A 25,785-nucleotide genomic window follows, 5' to 3' on the forward strand; every position below is an offset into this window, starting at 1 on the left:
CCACTGAGATCTTTCTCTAAGTGTATTAGCCTACTCCACATGTCTCCTTGTTTCTCACTATGTGTTTTAAATGGAATCAACAGACCAACTCATTCAAGTATTTTATTTGTTCTGGGAGGCTTTCTATTCCCTGTTTTTAAGAGAGCTTGCCTGGTAGTGTTCTGTGAGGCTGCCATTACATCAAGGTAGTTTCCCACATGGCACACTCCTCATGCCTTTGCACACATGGCCTGTGCCCTCTGCCTGGAATGCCCTTTGTTGGGCTCACACCATTTACTCTTCAAAACCGCAATTGAATATCAGCTTTTCTGCAAAGCCTTCCCTCATCCTGTCCCAACTGTCACCCCACCATAAATGCCTGCCCCTTAACATTTTGTCTCCATTGCAGGACTTATCACACTGGACCATCCATGTGTGTTTTCTCATTTTTCCCTCCTTCTGTATGCCATAATCAGCTTGAGGGAAGGAACCAGGTGCAACTCCTGATGCACAGTAGGTGCATCCAAGTATCTGCGCCAAAAGTATCTGCAAAAAGGACTGATGGATAACAAATGATGCTCATAGGACCTCCTGCTGAGAGAGGTGGTGAAATCATTTAGAGCCAAGATTTTTCAGTCTACTTCTAGAAGTTAAGCCAGAAAATATGGATACATTTTATTTTTTGAAACTTTCCATGGCAATAAGACACCACTGCAAAGTTAGAAGGCATTTGACAAACGGGGACATTTTGAAAATTATGTCACAAAAGGTTAATGTTCCTAATATGTACAGAAATACTAAAAATAGAGAAGAAAAAACCAATAATCCTATAGAAAAGTTGGGGGGGAGTGGAAGGAGTAACAGGTAGGCAGACCAGATAAGAATTATCAGTGGTTTGTAAACTTATTATTATAAGATGTTCAACTTTACTCAGAATTAGGAAAATGCAAATTGAAACTCTTTGGGGATAACATTTTTTACCTACCAGATGAACAAGAATATTAATGTTTAGCAAAATGCTTTATGGCAAGGTTATGGGGAAACTGGCATTCTCATACGTTGCTGGAGGAAATGCCAAACATTAGAAACATTACAGGAGGGATCTTGTAGCATCTTCTGCACACTCCTTCACCCTTTGACCTAGTAAACACACTTGTAGAAATCTATCCCAAAGTTACACTGCAAAAATACAAAGGCCAAAAAGGTGTATGTGGAAACTATTGTTCATTGCAGCTCTATTCATAATGGCAAAAGACTGGAAAGACCCAAATGCCGAAGTATAAACAATTATTTGATGAAGCTAGACAAATATACTCACTACAGTGCTATACAGTTGTGAAAAAGAATAACAAATCTCTCTCTATAATCTATGGGATCATCTCCAGGATATATCCCATATATCTGGAATCCCCTCAGAACGCCTTCCTTTGAAACAGGCAAGAATAATTAAACCTCTCATACAACAAAATCCAAATAATACTTTCCCCTCAAGGAGTGGGGCAGAGCTCTCTATCCCTTAAGTGTGGGCTGCAAATGGTGACTTTCTTCCAAAGCATACAATATGGAAAGAACAGAAAAAAGGGAATCTTAGCATGGAAAGACCTCACAGACATTACCTCATCCAGGTGACCAAGGTCAACATCAACAGTGATCAGTCATGTTGACAGTACATGTCCCTGATAAGATGTGGTGAGAATGGCATTTTCCCTCTGTGGCCTTCCTCCCAAAACCCATATTCCCAATCTAGCAGGAAAACATTTGATAAGCCACAGTAGAGGGATATGATACAAAATACTCAACTAGTACTTCTCAAAACTGTCAAGGTCAGACTGGGCACGGTGGCTCACGCCTATAATCCCAGTACTTTGGGAGGCTGAGGCGGGCAGATCACCTGAGGTCAGGAGTTCGAGACCAGCCTGACCAATATGGAGAAACCCTGTCTCTTCTAAAAATACAAAATTAGCTGGGCAGGGTGGTGCATGCCTATAATCCCAGCTACTCGGGAGGCTGAGGCAGGAGAATCATGTGAACCCGGGAGGCGGAGGTTGCAGTGAACTGAGATCATGCCATTGCACTCCAGCCTGGCTAACAAGAGCAAAACTCTGTCAAAACAAAAACAGAAACAAAAATGTCAAGGTCATCAAAACCAAGGAAAGTGGCAACTGTCACAGTTAGAGGAGCCTAGGGAGACAAGGATGACCAAATGTAATGTGATATCATGGCTGGGATCCTGGGACAGAAACCCTGCATTAGGTCAACACTAAGGAGCTCTGAAGAAAGTATGGACTTCAACTAGTAACAGTGTATAAATATTGGTTCATTAGTTGTGACAAATGTACTATACTAATAATGTAAGATATTAATAACAGGGGAAACTGCATGAAGTGTGTATAAGAACTGGATCTGCTATCTTTGAAATGCTCCATAAATTTAAAACTATTCTAAAACAAAAACTGGATTCTAAAAAGTGTCACTTTTCAAACTTGGCTGTAGCTTTAAAACATGTGAATATATAGTCCCTGTGACCCAAAGAGTCCACTGTTAGGAATTCACCTTTCAGATATCTTGCAGACATACTTCTGAGCTTTGTGTACAAGCACTGTATTCATTGGAACACTGTAATACCAAAAACAGAAAAAGGAAACAATTTAAATTCTATTAGCAGTAAGCTTGTTAAATAAATTATGGTATATTCATGTGACACACTGAAAAATAAAAATGAGGTAGGTACAATGTGAAAGGAGTTCCATAATATGTTAAGGGAAAAAAATCAAGGCACAGAACATTCTGCACAGTAAAATCCTTCTTGTATAGATAAATAATTTTTAAAAGATAAAGTATAGATCTATTTTTGTATACTGATATACGCATGAAAGATTTCCCGGAGAGATACTAGAAAACTATACACAGTTGTTACTTCTGAGTTTGGAACTGGTGCTACAGGGTGGGGAGGGTCTTTTAACTCTTTCATCTACTGTTGAACTTTGTGTGCGTGTATTTTAATTTTTAAAAATAATCATCCTTTTAGATTACAACTAGTCTAGCTTCAGGATTATATACAGCTAAAACTGAAGAGAGGATTTGAGAGGATCTGCATCTCCATGCTATACTTTTTGAGTGTTTCCAAGAAACCCAGATTGATATTAACCTCTGTCACATTACCCTTTTTTTTTTTTTTTTTTTTTGAGATGGAGTCTCGCTCTGTCACCCAGGCTGCAGTGCAACGGTTCAATCTTGGCTCACTGCAGCCTCTGCTTCCCAGGTTCAAGCGAATCTCCTGCCTCAGCCCCCTTGAGTAGCTGGGACCAGAGGTGTGCACCACAACACCCGGCTAATTGTATTCTTTTAGTAGAGACGAGATTTCACCACGTTGGTCAGGCTGGTCTTGAACTCCTGACCTCAGGTGATCCACCTACCTCGGCCTCCCAAAGTGCTTGGATTACAGGTGTGAGCCACCGCACCCAGCCAACATTACCCATTTTTTATGGTTAACTTTATGTGTCAACTTCACTGGGCTAAGGGATGCCAGGATAGTTGGTAAAATGTTATTTTTGTGTGTGTCTGTGAGGGTGTTTCTGGAAGAGTTTAGCATTTGAATTAGTAAACTGAATAGAGAAGATTATCTTCACCAATGTGGTTGGGCATCATCTAGTCCATGGAGGGTCCAAATAGAACAAAAATGTGGGGGAAAAGACAAATTTGCTCTCTTCTTAAGCTGGGACATTCATATTCTCCCGTCATTGGACATCAGTGTTCCTGGTTCTCTGGCCTCTGGACACAGACTGGGACTTCCACTAACCATACCCTGGTTCTCAGGCCTTTTGATTCAAACTGATTCAGACTAAACTTATACCACCAGCTTTTCTGGTTGTCTAGCTTGCAGATGTCAAATCGTGGAAGTACTCAGCCTCCATAATTATGTGAGCCAACTCTTGTCATAAATACATGTGTATACATACACACACATGTACGATTCTGTTTCTCTGGAGAATCCTAGTATACCATTAAAGCATTAACATTAATTATCAATTGGATGCTGTCATCTTAGAAATCTAAGAGGGATCTTCTGAGAAACTGGATATGAGAGATCTGCCTTCGGATGAGTGCATGCAAATGAGCAGGCGGGAGACTGGCACATGGGGTGGACGAGCAAATGTTTCCAAGGGATAGGCTGTTAAGAGGTGAGTCTGGGTTGACGGGGGGACACATTAGATCATGAGTTACTTGATAAGGCAGAGGAGGCTACAGATACAGGATGATGTGATTTGAAGGAGACAGGCCACAAGGGAAGAGCCTAATATTTACCTTAATAGACTATTGAGCAGTTTTATCTAGCCCAGTGATTCTCAACTTCAGAGGTACATTAGAATCACCTGGGGAAGCTTTTTAAGGCTATGTTCTTCAACAGGGAAATAGAAAAACAAATTGTAGCACATCTATATGGAGTAACACTCAGCAATAAAAATGAACTATGGACACACTGTATCAATCAAACTGATGAATCTCAAATGCATTATGCTAAGTGAAAGAAGCCCACACTGAAAAACTACATACTGCATGATTTCATTCCCCTGTCATTCTGGAAAAGACAAGACTATAGGAAAAGAAAACATATCAACACCTGCCAAGAGCTACGGGTGCGAGGACAGTTTGACTACAAAGGAGCATAAAAGAATTTGGGAGAAGGCATGCACCTGTTCCATATGGATTGTAATAGTTACATGACTGTATGCATGTGGCAAAATTTACAAAACTGTACGCTAAAGAAGATGAATTTTATTGCATATAAATTATACTTTAATACAAAGGCCGTCCCCCAAATATTACAATTCATTTGGTCTTGGGTGGAGCCTAGAGATTATTTTTTAAAAGCTCCTCAGATGGAAAACATCTGCTTTGGTCTAAGATGGAGTATCAGGGAGTGGATTTTCCCTCCTACCTGAGTCAACCAAAAAAAAAAAAAAAAAGAAAAGCAGACAAAGTATATGAAACAATGGGCTTTAAGACACTGACTATCTGGCAACCGAGGATGGTGAACCCTGCAATTTGGAGGTGATGGAATACCGCTTCTTATCTTGATTGTAGGGATTATTCCATGGGTATATATACATATTAAAACTTAGCAAATCGTACACCTTTTATATGTGTAGTTTATTGTACATCAATCATGCACCATTAAAGACAGTTTTCTTTAAGTTCCCCAGGTGATTCCAAACATATAGCCAGAGTTAAGAACCATCAGCCCCAACATATAACCTTACTTGGCCCTGGAATCTAACATCATAAGATTCTAATCATCTGAACTCAGTGTAATGTGATTGAACACATACAATGTTAAAGTTTATTACAAGACATACTTTACTTAAGCAGAACTCATTTTAGGAACTAAGTTCACACTTGCAGGAATAGTATTTTTTGTCAATGAATCTTTTAATAGTGATTGACATCACTGTTTAAAAAGAGAGAGAGAGAGAGAGAGAGAGGCTAGGACCTTAACTGGAAAGATTTTTAAATGTTAGAACAAAATACATTAATAACAACTTCTAGCAAACTTAGAATATGCACAAAAAGCCTTAAAATTGTGCATAACATTTAACCCAGAATTTAAACTAAGGACATAAGAAAAGAGCACAAGTGTGCCACTTCAGAAATGCTATAATAGCAGGAACATGGGAATCTAAAACAACAACAAAAAAGAAGTGGCAAAATTTATTTGAATTTACGTGAATTATGGTATGTGAGTAAAAAGAATAGTACAAGACCATCTAAAATAATATTGTATAATAGTATCTAATGATATTATTAGATACGATGTTAGCCCGAGGCTGCAGCAGCGCATCCCCGCTCCAGTGTCCACCAACACCCATGGCGCGAGGGCGTGGCTCTGATGGGGCTGGGAGCCCGGGGGCCCTGGAGTGAGGGGGCCCAAGAGTGGGCTCTGGAGGCTGTGGAGGCGACGCCGGAGAGGATGTAGCCTCGGTGGGGAGCGGATCCTGTGAAGATGGTTTGGTTGGCTTGGAGATTTGGAGATCTGATGCCACGATGAGGACTCACACAAGTGGGTGCTCCCAGTGTGTTTTTCATATATTTGCTTTGTGTTGTGTCAGCCTATGTCACCGACAAGAACCCAGAAGTCATGATTCCCTTCACCAATGCCAACTATGGCAGCCACCCCATGCTGTACTTCTCCAGGTCAGAGGTGGCGGAGCTGCAGCTCAGGGTAGCCAGCCCACATGAGCACATTGCAGCCCACCTCATGGAGGCTGTGCACACGATGCTGTCCAGTCCCTGGGAATACCTCCCTCCCTGGGATCCCAAGGACTACAGTGCCCGCTAGAATGAAATCTATGGAAACAACTTGGGTGCCTTGGCAATGTTCTGTATGCTATATCCTGAGAACACTGAAGCCTGAGACATGGCCAAAGTCTACATGGAGAGGATGGCAGCGCAGCCTAGCTGGTTGGTGAAAGATGCTCCTTGGGATGAGGTCCTGCTTGCTCACTCCCTGGTTGGTTTTGCCACTGCTTATGACAACTTCTCGTACAACTACCTGAGCAAGATACAACAGGAGAAGTTTCTTGAAGTGATTGCCAGTGCCTCGGAGTATATGTATGAAACTTCATACAGGAGAGGATGGGGATTTCAATACCTGTACAGTCATCAGCCCACCAACTGAATGGCTTTGCTCACAGGATGCCTAGTCCTGATGAATCAAGGATATCTTCGAGAAGCCTACTTATGAACCAGACAAGTTCTGACCATCGTGAAGAAATCTCTGGTCTTGCTCAGGGAGGTGATGGATGGCTCCCTCTATGAAGGAGTTGCGTATGGCAGCTACACCACTAGATCACTCTTCCAATACATGTTACTCATCCAGAGGCACTTTGACATCAACCATATTGGCCATCCGTGGCTTAAACAACACTTTGCATTTATGTATAGAACCATCCTGCCAGAGTTTCAAAGGACTGTGGCTACTGTAGACTCAAATTACAACTGATTTTATGGTCCAGAAAGCCAATTAGTGTTCCTTGATAAATTTGTCATGAGTAACGGCAGTGGTAACTGGCTAGCTGACCAAATCAGAAGGAACCATGTGGCGGAAGATCCAGGAACACCGTCCAAAGGGCAGCACTGGTGCACTCTGCACACAGAATTTCTCTGGTATGATGCCAGCTTGAAATCAGTTCCTTCTCCAGACTTTGGCACCCCCACACTGCATTATTTTGAAGACTGGGTGTCGTGACTTATGGAAGTGCACTACCACCTGAAATCAATAAATCTTTCCTCTCCTTCAAGTCTGGAAAACTAGGGGGACATGCAATATGTGACATTGTCCACAGAAACAAATACAAAGATTGGATCAAAGGATGGAGAGATTTTAATGCAGGGCATGAATACTATGATCAAAACTCATTTAGTTTTGCTCCCAATTGTGTGCCTTTCATTAATTATGGAGGCTCTGTACGGGTCAAAGTATACCTTCTTCAACAATGTTTTGACGTTTTCCACAGCTGTGTCAAAGAGCTGCTTTTCTCCCTGGAAGGGTCAGGTCACAGAAGACTGCTCATCAAAATGGTCTAAATACCAGCATGACCTAGCAGCTAGCTGCCAGGGGAGAGTGGTTGCAGCAGAGGAGAAAAATGGGGTGGTTTTCATCTAAGGAGAAGGTGTGGGAGCTTATAACTCCCAGTTCAACCTGAAGAATGTTCAGAGGAATCTGATCCTCCTACGTCCACAGCTGCTTCTCCTTGTAGACCAAATACACCTGGGAGAGAAGAGTCCCCTGGAGACAAAAGTGAGCTTCTTCCACAATGTGGATGTTCCTTTTGAGGAGACTGTGGTAGATGGTGTCCATGGGGCTTTCATCAGGCAGAGAGATGGTCTCTATAAAAAGTACTGGATGGACAATACTGGCTACAGCAAGAAAGCAACATTTGCCTTAGTGACATATCCTCGGGGCTATCCCTACAATGGGACAAACTATGTGAATGTCACCATGCACCTCTGAAGTTCCATCGCCAGGGTAGCTTACTTCTTCATAGGGTCATCTATAGATGCTCAGAGGTTCACCATCCACGGAGACTCTCAGCAACTGGATGTGTTCGTAGCCACCAGCAAACATGCCTACGCAACATACCTGTGGACAGGTGAGGCCACAGGACAGTCTGCCTTTGCACAGGTCATTGCTGATTGTCACAAAATTCTGTTTGACTGGAATTCAGCCATCAAGAGCAGCATTGTCCCTCAGGTGAAGGACTATGCTGCTGTTGTGGAACAGAACCTGCAGCATTTTAAGCCAGTGTTTCAGCTGCTAGAGAAGCAGACACTGTCCCGAGTCTGGAACCAGCTAGCTTTAGGAAGACTGCTGACTGCCTGCTGACATTTTCAGATAAGAAACAGGCTGAGGAGGCCATCAACAGGATTTCTGCCATAACACAGCAACAGCAGCAGCAAAGCAAGTCAAAGAAAAACTGAAGGGCAGGTGAACACTCTAAATTTGTGGATACTGTTCCTGATACTTTTGCACAGATTGAGGTCAGTGAGAAAAAGATTAGACAGAAAGCTCAGATTCTGGCACAGAAAGAACTACCCATAGATGAAGATGAAGAAAAACCTTTTAGATTTTGCAGATGTAACATATGAGAAACATAAAAACGGGGGTTTGATGAAAGGCCGGGTTGGACAGGCATGGATGGTGACAACCACTCATAGCAGGGCGTCATCACTCTCTGTTTCCTACACCAGGTTGTTCCTCATCCTGAACATTGCTATTGTCTTTGTCATGTTGACAATACAACTGACTTATTTCCAGAGGGCCCAGAACCTACATGGCCAAAGATGTCTTTCTGCAGTTCTTCTAATAGATAGCTGTATTTTATTGTGGTTGTACTTTTCTTGTTCCCAACCTCAGTGTTAGCTCTGAAGCTATAAATTGCCCAGTCATTTTGTCATCACAAAAGTCCATGCAAAACGTCCCCATGCAAAAAAAAATACAAAAAACTAGCTGGGCGACCCCTGTAGTTTACTCGGGAGGCTCAGATTAAACCCGGAAGGCGGAGCTTGAGCTGAGATCCCCACTCACATTGGGCGACAGAGCGAGACTCCGTTCAAAAAAAAAAAAAAAAAAAAAAAATTTTTATTACCCCAGGAAGATATTTTGACACAAGAAAGCAAGAACATGGAGAAATTGGAGCAGGAAAGGAATTTATCAAAGCGATAGAAATAGCTTGCTAGTCCTATGGTGGTTCTGGAAGTATTTGGCATTGCAATTGAACAGTCCATATAGTACTTCCTCTTTTAGAAGAAACAAAAAGTCTGTTTTTTAAAGTAATGTTTTTTCTTATGAGAAAAAGATTTAGATAGAATTAGGTTTTATTAATATTAATTTAATGCTATTAGCAATTTCCATGTACTATATTATGGAAAAGACTGAAGAATACAATTCTGAGAAATATTTTAAAAATTTTAATGGTATAGTCATGTTGAAAGATAAGTGTTGGCCGCATGTGGTGGCTCACGCCTGTAATCCCAACACTTTTGGGAGGATGAGGCGGACGGATCATGAGGTCAAGAGATGGAAACCATCCTGGCCAATGTGGTGAAACTCCGTCTCTACTAAAAATACAAAAATTAGCTGGATGTGGTGATGCACGCTTGTAATCCCAGCTACTCAGAAGGCTGAGGCAGGAGAATCGCTTGAACCAGCGAGGCAGAGTTTGCAGTGAGCCGAGATTGTACCACTGCACTCCAGCCTGGAGACAGAGCGAGACTCTGTCTCAAAAAAAAAAAAGCTAAATGTTGTAAGTCCTGGTATGATGGTGCCAGCTTCCTTGGGGAAGTACTTCTTTAGTTATGTAGCTAACAAGATCTTTTACTACAGATCTGGATGGCTTTTCGGATAACATAGCAAAAATGATAGCGGAAGATCGTCAAGAACTTAAAATATATATTTTTTAGAAAACATGTATCTATGAATGAATATTTCCTTGATGCTGGTCTCTGCACACATATAATTGGTTACTTGTATGCATTCATTAAGTGTTCAATATGTAAGACAATTACAGATAACTTAATACTGTATTTTCCTTATATGGAAAACTGTTGTAGACCCAGTGACTAAACCTTTCAAAATAAAATATTTTCTATTATGAAAAAAGGAATATCTAATGACAAGAGAAATTCTGTTAGATAAGTTGCTTTTGACTGTAAGTAACAGAAAAATTTAAACAGCATACACAATATAGCTATTTATTTTACCATCTATCAAGATGTACAGGTTGGGAATGGTTGCAGCATTGATTAATTCAGAAGCTTAACAAAGGAAAAGCAGCAGTCCTGGTTCTGAGCTTGCTCATCAGGCTTGCTCCCTCATCAGCCATGTTTGCAAATTGGTTGCCATTGTTTAAGATACATTCAGACAATACCCTGATTTGAAAAGGGAAGTTTCTTTCTACAAGTCATTTTTTTTAAAGAGCAAAGAAACTTTTCCTAGAAGTTCCCTACGGACTTCCCTGATGTCTTTTTGGCCAGAATAATGTCACATGCTTACTCCCAAGTCAATCACCGACAAGGTGAGAGGAATGATTAAGAATGACCCAGACCAATTAAGTTTCATTCCCTCAGGCTGGAGAAGGTCCCAGCTTTCCCCATAGCACATGGCTGTCCTATGTCTCAGCAAAATTAGGGTTGGCTTACAAACCAGAATGGAGAGAATCGGCTGTTAACTAGACTACTGTCAGGTAATACAACAGTAAATGCAACATATTTCCATTTGTATAAAGAAAAGTGAATATAGATAGGTCTATAAAGAATAAAAGCCTATGCATATTTTAAAATATTATTCATGTTGTTGGGATTATAGAAAATATTTATTTTTCTTGTGTCTGCTTTTCTTTTTTTCCTAAAGGTTCTGCAATGAATATGTAATATATTCGAAGTCTATTTGTGCCCTCCCCCCTACAAAAATATATCTAAGAAATGTTATTTTAAAATAAAACATTTATAGTCCTTGCCAGGTCTTTTTTTTTTTTAAGTAAGTATTAAGAGTAGTTATGTAAGATCAAACCCAGAGGTTTCATTCATTTGAGGCTAGAATCTGTCTGATGCGGCCTCCAAAGACATGGAGCCTCCTGCACTCACATGAGTCCCAGGACCCTGAGGCCCGACAGAGATGTCAGCAACTTTATCCCAGGGGCTACTCTTGCTGCTTGGAAGACGGTGTCCTGTGACTTATCTTCCCAAACTGGAAGGTTGGACAGTACAAACCAGATTCTAAACCAGTCCTCAGTATCAAGGCCAAGAAGATACCACAGACCTGTCTAGGGAACAGGGTTACACTGAGACTTTCGGCTCCACCGCAAGCAGGAAGACAGAGCTGGAGGAATGAAAAGAGAAGGCACGGCAAAGAAGACAATTAAAGAGCAGCGAAGTCACTCTATACCTCTAGACACATGTCCAATAACCTGGCATAAAAGCACATGCATTTTGTGACCAAGTTGGATTGGAATTCTATCCTGGTGTACTCTGCACGTCACCTGTAGACACTTCTCAGCTTGTACCTGGGATTCAAAAAGATGAGGGTGATCAAGAATGAGGAAAGATATTTCTGCAGCCAAAGCAGGGACAGTCCACATTCACTCACCAAATCTCTGACCCTCTGCATGAAACCCCAATGGCCACCTCCAGCCCAGTCCCGGCGGCGCAGAGCAGGCAGTGCCCTCAAGGAGATGAGAGACAAAACCCCAGTGGAAAAGATTCGAGCTTTAGAGCAACACAGACCTCAGCTCCAATCGGATGTCACCAACCGCTAGTTGTGCAAACTTGGGAAAGCCACTTCACCATCCTGTGCCTCACTTTCTTCACGTGTAAAATGGGAATAAGGCTGTTTAAGTATTCATTGAGTTCGCTTATGCAAAGTGTGACAAACCTCAGCTCAGCATAACTGAGTGAAGAAGCTGGAAGGGCAGTAATGGCCGCCAAATGCACCTCCAACAGCCACCCAGGAAATCCCGCTCTTGCTTTCACCTCAGACTCTGGGCACACAAATTAATCAAGAGCTCTGAGGCCAGAAGTCTGGAGCTGTCAGATTCACTCTTCTGGATTGAACTTTTAATGGAGGTAGGTCACTGGGGCTTGCTCTTGCCAGATAAATAAATGGCACTTTAAAAATTATACCCAGCTAACATCACCTGCTCACAGCCACACCACCTGGTGCTGGGGAAGCGAGCTCTGACTCCGAACAACAAATCACGCCTGAGGGGCCTGAACGGAGAACGTAAGGTTAAATCACCGGAACCACATATCCATCTGCGACGGACTGTGTGGGTGGTGTGCATGAAAAGAATAGAGAAGAAGGAAGAAAGGAGAAGCTGCAGGAGGCAGAAACGGGAGAGGAGGCTCTGTCTTAGAGTAGCTGCGACTTTGATATCTCTCTGTTTTTGGAAACGCTCTCTGCTGCTACTTGTTTGGGAGTTCAGCACAGCTAGAGAAATGGCTCATGAAGCTTGAGGTGAGGCGGCGATGAATTCCCTCTAATGAAAATCCCTGACCCATCAAAGTGCTTCATTAGTTCCACACAAGACCTCCAAGGCGTGCAATGGACGCACGGGCTCTTCAGTGAAAAGATTATTCCGCGTGTGCTCATCTGGACACTGAATTCTGGTTTAATCACTATTAAAACTGTCCTGAGAGAAAATGGGGCATGTGAAAATGAGAACACTCAAGGTCATATTAATCCGCATTGTTTAGAGTGAAAAGTGTAGCTCATACAAAGCTTGCCTGGCTACTGAAACCACTTCATTAAAAAAACATGGCCAATATGTCCAAGCCTTTGTACTTCCTTTTTTGTAATCTAAAATGTTTTGGTTTGTTTTAGTATTTTATCTAAGAAAAAGAATGTGTTTGGGGCCAGGTGCAGTGGCTCACGCCTGCAATTCCAGCACTTTGGGAGGTCGAAGTGGGTGGATCACCTGAGGTCAGGAGTTCTAGACCAGCCTGGCTGGCATGGTAACACCCTGTCTCTACTAAAAATACAAAAGTTAGCCAGGCATGGTGGCACAAGCCTGTAATCCCAGCTACTTGGGAGGCTGAGGCAGGGGAATTGCTGGAACCTGGGAGGTGGAGGTTACAGTGAGCCGAGATTGCGCCACTGCACTCCAGCCTGGGTGACAGAGCGATATTCTCCGTCTCAAAAAGAAAAAAACAAAAACCAAAAAAAGCAAATAAAAATAGTGTGTTTGTAAATTTTCCAGATATTTTACAAGTTTGTGTTTTGATGATGGTGAATTTGTGATATCTAATATTATCACTTGATAATAGTGATGGTGCAATAGCCAGAGAGTTCAAACCTTCTGCTTGCAAACTGGGAAACTGAGACCCAGAGAGATGAAAGGACTTACCCAGGTCACAAAAATTGCTACTGGCTGACCTAGGTCTGGAGCCCAGGGCTCTGTGTAAATATGTAAATATTTATGGGTTCAGGTATGTGTTTATTAATTTTTAAGTAGTAACTAATCTTCATCTCAGAGTAAGTATGTGTCCATATTTTAAAGAGTCAAAGAGCACTATGTGGTTTATAACAGAAAACAGTGGTCTCAAACCCTAAATGCAGCTCCTCAGAGGCAACTCCTTTCAAATCTGTCCCATGCTTCCTCTGACACATGCCTCCCTTTTTTTTTTTTTTTTTTTTTTTTTTGAGATGGAGTCTCGCTCTGTTGCCCAGGCTGGAGTGCAGTGGTGCAATCCCAGCTAATTTTTCATATTTTTAGTAGAGACCGGGTTTGGCCATGTTGGCCAGGCTGGTCTCGAACTCAGGACCTCAGGGGATCCACCTGACTTGGTCTCCCAAAGTTCTGGGATTACAGGTGTGAGCCATCACGCATGGCTGCCTCCATATTTTAAAATAACCTACTGAGAGTAGCTTTCTTGTTTTACCAATTTTAGGCATAATCTATTGATATCCTAATTTGAAAAACGAAGAGTTAGCTTCTCCTAACTTCTCCTCCCCTGTTCTACCTATATTTGGCAGTTATTTTTAAATTTCTGATTCAATCGGTAATTAGTAAATAAATTATTACAACCCTGCAAATCTTCTCTGCTGAGTCTATTATGACTTCTTTTTTTTTCTTGTTGAATTTTTTTCTTGTTTATGGAGTTAGTAATTGCCTTACGTATATATTTTTCCTTTTGCTTAGCTGTGTACTGTCATGAATTCTTCTCAAACTCTCCAACAGAATGTACTCTCCCTCTCAGCACTATTTTCTGTACACGTCTGGTTCCCTAGCAGTTTTAACACTGTTCCTGATTATGTCTCCCTTTGAGTCCTGTTCTCCTGCTGCAGACTAGCCAGTTACTTACAAGGCTCTGCCCAGTCTTCGAGCTGGGAAAACCCTTCACAGGAATCCCCTCTGTCTTAGGTTGAAGTCTCCTGGTTCCTAGACCACATGTATTCTTCTTGGACAAATTATTCATTGATTTTGGTGAAGTACTGCCAGAGAAAAGATGCACAGCATACAAATTTTTGTGAAAATAACTGCATTCTACCCTCATATTCAATTGATGGTTTGGCTAGGTATAGACTTTTCTACCTAATTGATAGTTTAGCTGTGTCTAAACGTTTCCCTCAGAAGTCTGAAGGCTTTGCTCCTTAGATATCTAGCTTCCAGTGTTGCATTTCGGAATTCTGATGTCATTCTGATTCCCATTCTTTGAAATATAATATGTTTCCAGAATATTATCTTTATCCCTTTGGAGAGGAAAAATGTATTGAATATTTATTATGTATTAGACCTAATTCAAAGTGATACACTTTTCTTGATAGTCCTTACCAAAAAAAAAAACTGAAGTGAAAATTACTTTTCCTCTTTTCCAGTAATGGAATTGAAACTCAGGGAGGGTATGTAATCTGCCTGATGCATGGGGCCTGTCACTGTAGGTTATGCTGTAGTGACAACCCCAAAACCTCACAAAACTTGCTCATGCATATTGTATGTTTGACAGGAGTTATTAGCAGTCTCAGCTTATCAAAGTCACTCGGGAACGCTAGTTCTGGAGGTTCTGACGACATGTGCATCCATGCTCGATGCTGCAGGGAAAAGGAAACATGGCAAGTCACTTAACGGTCGTTAAAGTTTCTGCTTGAAAGTAACACAGGCCACTCCTTTCCATGTCCAGTTGCCTAAACCCTGTGACATGGCCACATGTAACTTTAAAGGGAGAGGTAGTATTTCCAGGAGGGAATGCCTTTCTGGCAGTTTTCTGTAAATGTATATGTTTTTCCAAATCCCAAGTCCCAGTGAAAGTTAGTCGACAAATTGGGAAAACAGAAAACGAGTATTATGATTCTTCCATAAAAATTAAAGAACAGGAATCAACATAGACATGTTACTCATGTTGATTTAAAAAGCAAGACCAAAAAACGCTAATGTGCAAAATCAAAGGTTAAGGTCAACATTTCCGGGAACCAGGATAGGAGGATGGACTAGAGAAGTGAGAATCATCTAATCAGTCTTGCTTGTAGCATTGTTATATTGTAAGTGTGTATTCATGACTTTGGCTGCTGGATGACTCATTCTTGCAAATAAAATAAACCAGTAAGTTTGTATGTGTAGTGTACTTCATACAAATCCTATGAGTGATGTTCTAAGAAACCAGTTTTGAAAACAAATGTCCTTAAATTCGCAGTTTCAATGCATGGTTCTATTTAGTGCTGTTAACTTTGCCAAGGGATCTGAATGTTATATTATTTGAATATAATCCAGTAATGTTGACTGGTGTTTTTCAGTTTTTGAATATTCCCTCTAGGCTACAGTTCTTTGTAAATATTTTAACTGAAGAAATGCAAGGAGCAGATGATACGAATGTTGTGGAAGACTCTGACAGGAAATAAGAGACTGAACAAAAACCTGAATTAGCAAAAGCAGTATCAATTTCAATCGCAAAATCAAAACCAGAGCTAGCAGACAAGAAAAACAAATATTTTTATTTTCATTATTTAAAAAGCAAATAACTTACATGAAGCAATAGGTGTTCTAAAGCTCAGCTTGAAGATGCTTTTGGATGCACTCCTCACAATTGAACAAATGTCCATGCAAGACAGGAAATTGGCTAGACAAATAATTGTGTGTTCTACATTTTCATTTTAATAATGATAACTTATAGAAATATTTACGGTAATATATTTCATTTTAGTAATAATTTTTACTTGCTATTTATCTTATGTTATTGTCTCCATCTTTTAATATTTTCTAGTATCAGATGTCTATATAAAGAAGATTATTTTTACATGTTATTGAAACATATATTCTTGTTGCAATAAATCAATTCACAGTAATAATAAGCCATGCATTTATTATTATGTCATTTCTAATAGAAAACTTCCGATAGCATAACCCTATCACAGAAAGATGACTTAGTATTCACTATAATGGCTGCTAATTATTATATAAATACATGTATAAAAAAGATCATGAAAAACAAAGAATAATTTATGATTTCAGGATTCCTGAGAACTAAAAATCCTGACTTGTTCCCCAATCCCAAAGATCTATGCCTCTTGGAAATCTGAAAACACTAAGCAGTGCAAGATATAGTACTACCAAATGCCTGAAATGACCACAGCCAGAAATATTTGGTGAATAGTACTAAGTACAACCCAAATGGTAGTGCCAGAATCCAAATCCAACTTTCTTATTCCAGAACTCATGTTTTGTCTTCTCAAAACTTCCTCTATTGTCACTGATTGTATATTAGTATTTGTTTGCTCATTCGATTATTCCAGGATTCATTCATTTATCCAACAAGAATTTGCTAAGCCCCATGTGAATAGGAATCACATTGGTCTCACACAGTGATGTTCAATAAGTATTTATTGAATACCTGACTACCAGACACTAAAGGTATTATATCATGAAACAGTAGTCCTAAAAGAATGAGGCACAGGATAGGCCACTTTTGATTGGGAATAGAAGGTAAAATCTAGAAAACAGTGGGACAATTAGGATCTAGAGTGGGGTAGGCCGGGCACAGTGGCTCATTCCTGTAATCCTAGCACTTTGGGAGGCCAAAGTGGGTGGATCACCTGAGGTCAGGAGATCCAGACCAGCCTGGCCAACATGGTGAAACCCCATCTCTACTAAAAATACAAAAATTAGCCAGTCGTGATATCAGGCACCTGTAATCCCAGCTACTCGGGAGGCTAAAGCAGAAGAATGGCTAGAACACGAGAGGTGGAGTTTGCAGTGAGCAGAGATGGTGCCTGGGAGACAGAGAGAGATTCTGTCAAAAAAAAAAAAAAAGAAAAGAAAAGAAAAAAGAAAAAGGAAAAGAAAAAGCAAAAATAGAGTGTGGTAGATGGCTTCTGAAGTCACACCTAGAAATGTAAATGTGCAGAAGGAAGGAGGGAAAGAAGGAAGGAAGGAAGGAAGGAAGGAAGGAAGGAAGGAAGGAAGGAAGGAAGGAAGGAAGGAAGGAAGGAAGGAAGGAAGGAAAGTCCTAAAATGAAGGAGGTGGGCTTCTAGGAGAAAGATGAGAGCTTGCCAAGACATACAACACACTGAGTAGGAACATGGTCTTTGACATCTGATAGTCCTGCTTTTAATTCCTAATTTTTTGGGCCAGGCACGGTAACTCAAGCCTGTGATTCCAGCACTTTGGGAGGCTAAGATAGGAGAACTCCTTGAGCCTAGGAGTTCAAGAGCAGTCTAAGCAATACAGTGAGATTCCATCACTACCAAAAAAAATTAATTTTAAAAATCCAAATTTGTGATCTTAATCAAGTCACTGAAGAGCTCTGGGCCTCAGTTTTCTCATTTGCAAAATGGGAACAAAATAATTAACTTTAAAGCTTATTGTATGAGTTAAATACAAAGAAAACACTTAACATAGTACCTGGGACACAGTAAATAGTAAGAGGTTGCTATTAATCATACTTTATTATTCTGCCTGGCTCTCAATATTCTTGAGGATTTTTAAATATTTATAAGAAATATAAATTCCCTGCCTTATAGATTTTTAAAAGTTCCTTCAATGGATGAAGAGTTCTGGACTAAGGAGAGAATAAGTAAAATGTAGTCTGACTTTTTGGAGAGAAAAAGTAGCCAAGACTTCATATTTCTCTGCATGTTTGTCCCGAAACCACAAATACAGCATAAAAATAGAGGACTGTGCTTGCTCTGAGATTTGGGATGCACATGCTAGTCAGAAAGAGTAAACAAATAGGCCGGGCACAGTGGCTCACGCCTGCAATCCCAGCACTTCGGGAGGCCAAGGCGGGTGGATCACCTGAGGTCAGGAGCTCAAGACCAGCCTGGCCAACATTGTGAAACCCCGACTCTACTAAAAATACAAAAATTGGCCAGGCATGGTGGCAGTCACTTATGATCCCAGATACTTGGGAGGCTGAGGCAGGAGAATCACTCAAACCTGGTGGGCGGAGGTTGCAGTGAGCCCAAATTGAGCCTCTTCACTCTAGTAGCCTGGGCAAAAGAGTGAAACTCTGTCTCAAAAAAAAAGAATAGACAAATATATCCAATGTGTTTGCAGTATCTTTTCTCTCAAGATATAATAAATGTGAGCTGGGCGCAGTGGTTCACGCCTGTAATCCCAGCTCTTTGGGAGGCTGGGGCAGGTGGATCACATGAGGTCAGGAGTTCAAGACCAGCCTGGCCAGCATGGTGAAACCCTGTCTCTACTAAAAATACAAAAATTAGCTCGGCATGGTGGCAGGCGCCTGTAATCCCAGCTACTCGGGAGTCTGAGGCAGGAGAATCGCTTGAACCCGAGAGGTGGAGGTTGTAGTGAGCTGAGATTGTGCCATTACAATCCAGCCTGGGCAACAGAGCAAGACTTTGTCTCAAAAAAAAAAAAAAAAAAGATGTAATAAATGTGGTAGCCATTCTTACTCAAGCCTGTTGTGAGATCATGGTGCATCCCATGGTTGCTTATCTTTTTCAAGGGCTTCACCTGTCCTGAAGAACAAACTGTTTGAGGTACTTCGCTTTCAATTAAGAAGAGGATCCACAGCTTGGGGGCAGCTTTCTCCAGTTGGAGTTCTAGAAATGACCAAGTCAAGAATGTTTCCATGATTTCCTAAGAGATGATTACCTCATATGCCTACAATGCAAAGTTGCACGTGTTTTTTCAAAAACACATTCCAGACATATGTCAGCTTGTGCCCATCTTGATCTGTCTGGCCAGAAATGAGGCAAGAAAGAGGTGCCATGATGGAAAATTTATCCGGTGAAGACTTTCAACTCTGTGTTGTAGGGACCTTGTATACCATGTTAGAGAGTTTAAACTTACCACTTTAACCAATGGTCCTTAAAGCGATGGAGAGGTACCAAAGGGTTTAATGGGAGTTGGGTTTGGGAAGACATGATCAGATTTATACTTCAGAAAGGTCACTCTGGCTGAAGTGAGAAGAATGGATTGCAGCACAGAAAACCTTAGAGGCAGGAGGAGAGGCAGAAGGCTACTGCAGAAGACCGAGTGAGAGGTGAAGGTAGCCTAGACCAGGCGGTGGTGATAGAGATGGAGAAAGGGGGACAAATTCTTGGAGATGTTTGGAAAGTCTCATCACACAGGATTTAAATTGTTTATTAGATGTGGAGAATGGGGAAGAGGAAGGAGTAAGAGAATGCTGCTCAGATTTTTGGCTGGGGCGTCTGAGTAAATGGCAGTGAATTCACTGAAATTAGAACTCTGGTGGAGGCACAGGTTGGTAGGAGCCAGGAAGTTCAGTTTAGGACATGCTCACTTAGAGCAACCCATGGAACCTCCAAGTGGAGATGCAGGTTGTCAGCTCTCTGATTCTCAGTCTAGGGCTCTCTTTGCTGCTCCATAGCTGCTTTATGCCCCAAGCACATCTCAGACTTGAGGATGGAGGGGAGGAGGTGCTCTCAGGGATCTTTAGTCATAGCTGGCATATATTGGCCCAGATGGTTTGGCTGGGGAATCCCTTTTGGTGTTAGGGGAGATAATGTGTTGGGGTGGGGAGTGCAGCGAGGAAACCTTGATATGACAATATTCTCATTTCCAAAAGCATTGATCCACTATAACAATATTGTAATTGATTCAGGCAAGGGCCATTGATGGATGCTAAAACAAGTTTGTTTGTAAACAAGCTATTTACCCAGTCTAAAATTATCCTCCTGAAGATGATTACCACAAAGGAAAAATGTTTTAGAGTGAAGAAATCTGGGTAACACCACCAGTACCTCCCTATAGATTATTTATTACAAAGAGGGAGAGATTCCCCAGAAGTGGAACACTCACACAGATACTACTTTGACCACATGATCAACATTTACCTTCACCACCAATGGGGCAAACTGACATCAGGTGCCCCCTAATATGACGCACTGAGAAGGACACAGTGTGTGCATAATTTGAATCTCACACCAGACAAATTCCAGAGACATGTTGGAGAACAATAGGCCTGCACTCTTCAAAAATGCCAATGTCTTAAAAGACAAAAATTGGGAGCCTTTTCATTCTCAAATAAAAGAGACTAAAGAAGCATGACAACTGGTTGGGTGCGGTGGCTCACGCCTGTAATCCCAGCACTTTGGGAGACCGATGTGGGCGGATCACGAGGTCAGAAGATCGAGACCATCCTGGCTAACATGGTGAAACCCCGTCTCTACTAAAAATACAAAAATTTAGCCGGGCGTGGTGGCGGGCGCCTGTAGTCCCAGCTACTTGGGAGGCTGAGGCAGGAGAATGGGGTGAACCCGGGAGGCGGAGGTTGCAGCGAGCTGAGATTGTGCCACTGCACTCCAGACTGGGTGACAGAGCGAGACTCCATCTCAAAGAAAAAAAAAAAAAGAAGCATGACAACTAAGTAGAAATACAAAGTCCTGGGTTGGGAAAACATGTTATAAACCCCAATATCAGAAAGACTGGCAAAACTTGGATATGATCGTATTCAGTAAGAGATTCATATCTGTGTTAAATTTCCTAAATTTGATCATTGCACTCTGTCTTTGTTCTTAGGAAACACTTGCTGATATGTTCAGGTGGGAAGGGTCATGATATCTGCAACTTATCTCAAATAGTTCCTAACAACAACAATAATAATAAATGTACATATAGAGAAAGCAAATATAGCAAAATGTCAATAACTAGTGAATGTAGGTGAGAGGATACAAGTGTTTGATGTATTCTTTTCACAGCTTTTCTGGGAGTTATATTTTTTTTTTTTCAAAAGGAGAAGAAGCACAAGCAGAGGGAGTTCTAAACATTGAAGACTCTAACCAGTGTTTTTGTTTTTTTTTTTAAGGTCAAATATTTTAATATTATTTTTTCTAGCCACTAAATTCCATCTTAATGAAATGTCAAAATAGGAAACAGGTGAAGGAGTAATTTCCTGCACTGCCAGGCTTATAAGAATGTACAGTATTTGCTTCAATTTCAAACCTGCACTGTTTAAAAAGGAATTTGTTTTCTTTTAAATCCAGGTACCAAAGTTGAAAGCCCCGAATGTCCAGAGAGCAGCTGGAACAAGAATTGCTGCCTGCAGGCGCTTCTGTCCACCAGCCATGCATCAGTGAGTGGCCCTGGACCCAGCCACTGTGTGTGCACCTGCGGTTCCTGCCATGGGGAGCAGGAGCCATTTGGCTGCTCCTCTTCACAGGGCACCACCTGCGATCTTTCACTGCCCAGGTGAGCAGAGCGCAGGAAGTCGGGGAATCAGAGCACTGAATGAATCTTGGAAAGCACCCAGTCCAACTCTCCCCACCTTCCCATCTGTGGCATTAATCACCTCTATAACGTTGTAACCAACTGGTCAACCAACCTCTGTTTGAACATAGCCAGTGGCTAAAACGTCTAAGCAGCTCACCCATTTTTAAATAGCTTAAATTGTTTGGATATCCTTTCTCTTAAAAATAAGTATCAGTACAAAATGCCTACTTCCATTTTGTAGGTATCTGGTAAACTTTTTTTAATAAAAAAAGTCAGATTAACTAAAACTGTGGAACACCTTGAATATTTACAGTCAATAACTAAAGTTATATATTTCAGATCCTTCAGCAGGGCATCTCTATAAAATAACATTTGGAAATCACAGAAATTTACTCTTAAAGGGCCTTTCTTGTTCATTGCATTCTGAGATATACCCATTTTATGGCCATATATTTGAAAGCAAACAAAAATAGAGGAAAATTCTATGGACACGTAGTAGGCATATGTGTATGTATGGATAGCACGTTTGCATGTGCATAGATAGGGACATGGGAGGATAGATATCAAGGGTATTCCTAGGGATTGGGAGTGAGTAAAGGAAAAGAGGCTTTTACTCTCCACCTTAGACATTTTGTTATTGTTTGATTTTTTTTTTAAAAGAAAGAAACAGTATGTTGCTATTTTTATCACTTAAAACCATTTTCTCAAAAATTTACAAAACAACAAAAAAGAGAAATCACTTACATTGAGCTGAAATCTGATTGCCCAGAGTTTCCATTTTCTACTGCACTCTGGACAACTTAAGATAAGCCCACTCCTTCTTGCACATAGCAGCGAGTCAGCTGTCTGATGCCAGTCCTTGAGGCCTCCATATTTCTCTTCTGCAAGATAAATGTTCCCATTTCCTTCAGCCGTCTCTCAGTTGGCAGGAATTCAAGTCTTCTTGACTTCTTGTCACTGCCCTCCTCCCACTGAAGTAGAGCATATCAAGTGGGCGCAGAGAAAAATCCATTCAGAAGTTCAGGTGGCAGTTGGTCATCTGTTGAAAATTAGCAAGTCCATGGTTCTTTGTGTTCTTGCACCAACTTGGCCTAACTTTTTGGGGTCTCAGGTGCTGTATTAAAGGTGCTCTATTTCATGCATCAGTGATGGATGAAAGCTGGTCTGCAGGGCACGCATGCAGTTATAATCAGAACACCATGACGAGCTTTCCCAACACTTATAAAACCTGGCTGATTTATCAATGTCAACTCAGGACAAGAACGGTAAGGAAAATGTGTAAAGGGAATAGTAGGAAAATATGTTCCCCGGTAATCAGAAGAATTAACAATGGGATAGCCAGGATAAGGATGTTATGGCAGCACATGACCAAGATAAAAACACATAGCAAAGCAGTCAAGAGGATCAGCTCTTCCACATACTTGCTGTGTGACTTGGGAAGGTTTCTTAACCACTCTGTGCCACAGTTTCGTTATCTGTAAAATGGGGATAATAGTGGTCCCTACTTCATACAGCTAACACAAGGTTTAAATGATCTATTCCTTTAAAAGTGTCTCTGGCACGTAAGATATGCTACTTAAATGTCAAACAAAAAACAAATGAGGTGACTGATTTCATGGTTTCTGACTGGAATGGTCAGAGGAAATAATGTAAACAAGAGGTGTGCGAATGGACCTCCTTGGCAAATTTGAGGATTAAACTGTGCTCTGTTTAGGAAACATAATAAAGAATAGAGTTCTATCGGCTGAAGCATTCCACCTGTTGCAAACACAGAGGAAATTGTCCTTTCATAGATTAGTGCTTTGGACACCTGCCTGCCTGCCATTTCTTCCTTGTCAATAAAGGCTAAAATAGACAACCCCATTAGTACCAGGAACATATAAATATGTTAAACGGTTGGTACAATGAATCCTATTCAAAAGAAGAATGACTGAAAGGGAAACAACTACCACTCCTAGTTATTGCCATTCCTTCATGTACATGGGGCCCCATGGAGTTTATTTAGGGCACACAATTGAAGTACATTTCTCTATAATTTTCTCCTGCAATGGATCAGCAACGTTTGTGAATGAGGCAAACTGGACGTTTGGCAGAACCAGAGTTCATACTACGCTGAACATATCAGTAAAATACAAATTATCCTTGAACTGGGTCTTTTCTAATTCCAAGTTCTTCTCCCACTGTCTTTAGCTTTTCCTGTGTTCTAATTCAAATCCCTGAGAGTGTAATGACCCTCACCCAGACTATGGGTCGCTAAGAATGTTCAGCGTAGGATGTTGATCTTGAGGCATTGAAAAGGGCACTGGTTCTGCTCATTATTGGTGGGGGACTCCTCTGGAAAAACATCTTGCACTACTGAGCACATTTCTTCATCAATCTTTATAAAATCTACAATTTCTCCTATACAGTCATTCTGAGTATCAAATGGTATTGGTAAAAACACTTTTCGGACACCAAACCTGGAATTGCAAGCTCGAATGCCTGTGGCAGCCAGAGAGGTAACATAAATATGTGATTAGCGGAAAGTGTAACACTGTGGAGAGTGGTGATGACTGTTGACAAAGTGGGAAGTGTATGTCCAGCCTGAAGACATTCAAAGTCAAGGGTTAAAAAAAGTGATACTGGTGAAACAATATTGCCTAATGTCAGATTAGTTCATGGACGGGATTTGACCTACAAAACACCTGCTTGCAACTCTCAGAAATAAAGAGCAATATGGTATGGTAGAGGGGAAGAAAATAGATTTTGGCGTTAAACTGGCCTATGTTTAAACTGGTAGTATGACCTCAAGTAAGTTAATGAAGGTCTTTAAGACTCAATTTTATGTATCTATAAAATCCTGTCTCCGGGAATGTTATGAAGATTTTAGAACAATGTAAACTTATTACCAATAATTATTAATTAAAGAAATTCAAGTCTTTCTATGTAAATATCCTGCCCACTTTATCCTAGAGTGCTCACAGCAACATTTTTCACCCAGTTTATTCTTGTTCAAAGTGCTGAGGTGTCCAAGGACAAGCTGAAGTTAGAAAGATAAAAGCATGAAGATATGGTGGGTGAACCTGGAGGAAGACTGCCAAGACTGCGCTGGCTTTGTCTTCATGTTATCCCACACTCTGAGATCTGACCTTTGGCCTCCCAGTCCAGCAATCACTTCATTACAACACTCAGAAATGAGGAGACACATAGTAATGAACTCCAGTGGAGTTCACATGCAACTGGGACATGAAACCTAATGTCTATGTGTTTTTTTCTTTAGGGTGGGTATTGATCTCCAGGTGGAACTATTTATATCCTTAAACCAAGGCAACTCACTCTCAATATTAGAGTGTCCAAGAAACTGCAGCCATCTCACTTGGCCTCCCTTGTGCTACATCTGGTTGATTATAATACTTGCTTTAAATTTAAAAAATATATATATGTGATACCTTTGTGAAGGAAAAAAATACAAACAAGAAAAAAAAAGAACTGCTTTATTTCTGAATTTAGAACCAGACATTAATTCTTGTTTCAGACTGTCATGACCACAAGGAAATGAGAAATATTTCCTCATGATTTCTTTCAGATGCTTCAAAATATTTAGAAGTTTTAGGACTTTCTTTGGCCAAAGTCTGGCTGAGGTCATATATTTTCTCTGTTCCTGAGTCTGGGGTGGTAAGGGGGAAATAAAGAATAGCAGGAATCTATTCCAACTAGGGTTGGCAGATTTAGCAAATGAAATTTGAATTTCAGATAAAAACGAGTTAGTTTTTAGTATAAGTATGCCCCCATTCAAATTGGCAATATCTGCAATTTATGGGATATACTCATACTAACAAACTATTGTTGCTTATCTGAAATTCAAATTTCACTGAACATCCTGTATTTTTATTTGGCAACCCTAATCACAACCCACAAGGCAAAAGCCCTCATCAGTGGCTTCCAAAAGTGTATATGGAGAGAGAGCTCTCTCTTTCATTAGTGATGGGGTGTCGTGGAGGTTGAGGAGGTATATTTTCTTCAGAGACTGATTTCTCTGAGCCTCAAGCACTAACAGCTGTTAGATCTCTATGGTCTTCCAGCCAACTATCATGGCATCTGGTGATGGGGACCAATGAGGAGCGAGCTGAAGAAAACCCTTCC

The 25,785-nt window shown here is 40.9% G+C and overlaps 1 long non-coding RNA gene and 1 pseudogene across 1 annotated transcript in view; both read left to right on the forward strand.

Moving 5' to 3' along the window:
• Positions 1-25,785, forward strand: part of LOC126937911 (uncharacterized) — a 100,917-nt gene that overhangs the window by 61,422 nt on the left and 13,710 nt on the right. Inside the window, exon 3 of the long non-coding RNA XR_007719898.1 lies at positions 21,438-21,642. This is a non-coding gene — a long non-coding RNA (uncharacterized LOC126937911). The remainder of the gene's footprint in view (positions 1-21,437; positions 21,643-25,785) is intronic.
• LOC126937897 (dermatan-sulfate epimerase-like) lies at positions 6,613-8,899 on the forward strand (annotated as a pseudogene).

This window comes from Macaca thibetana, chromosome 15 (genome assembly GCF_024542745.1).
Source record: "Macaca thibetana thibetana isolate TM-01 chromosome 15, ASM2454274v1, whole genome shotgun sequence".
Classification (NCBI taxonomy): Eukaryota; Metazoa; Chordata; class Mammalia; order Primates; family Cercopithecidae; genus Macaca; species Macaca thibetana.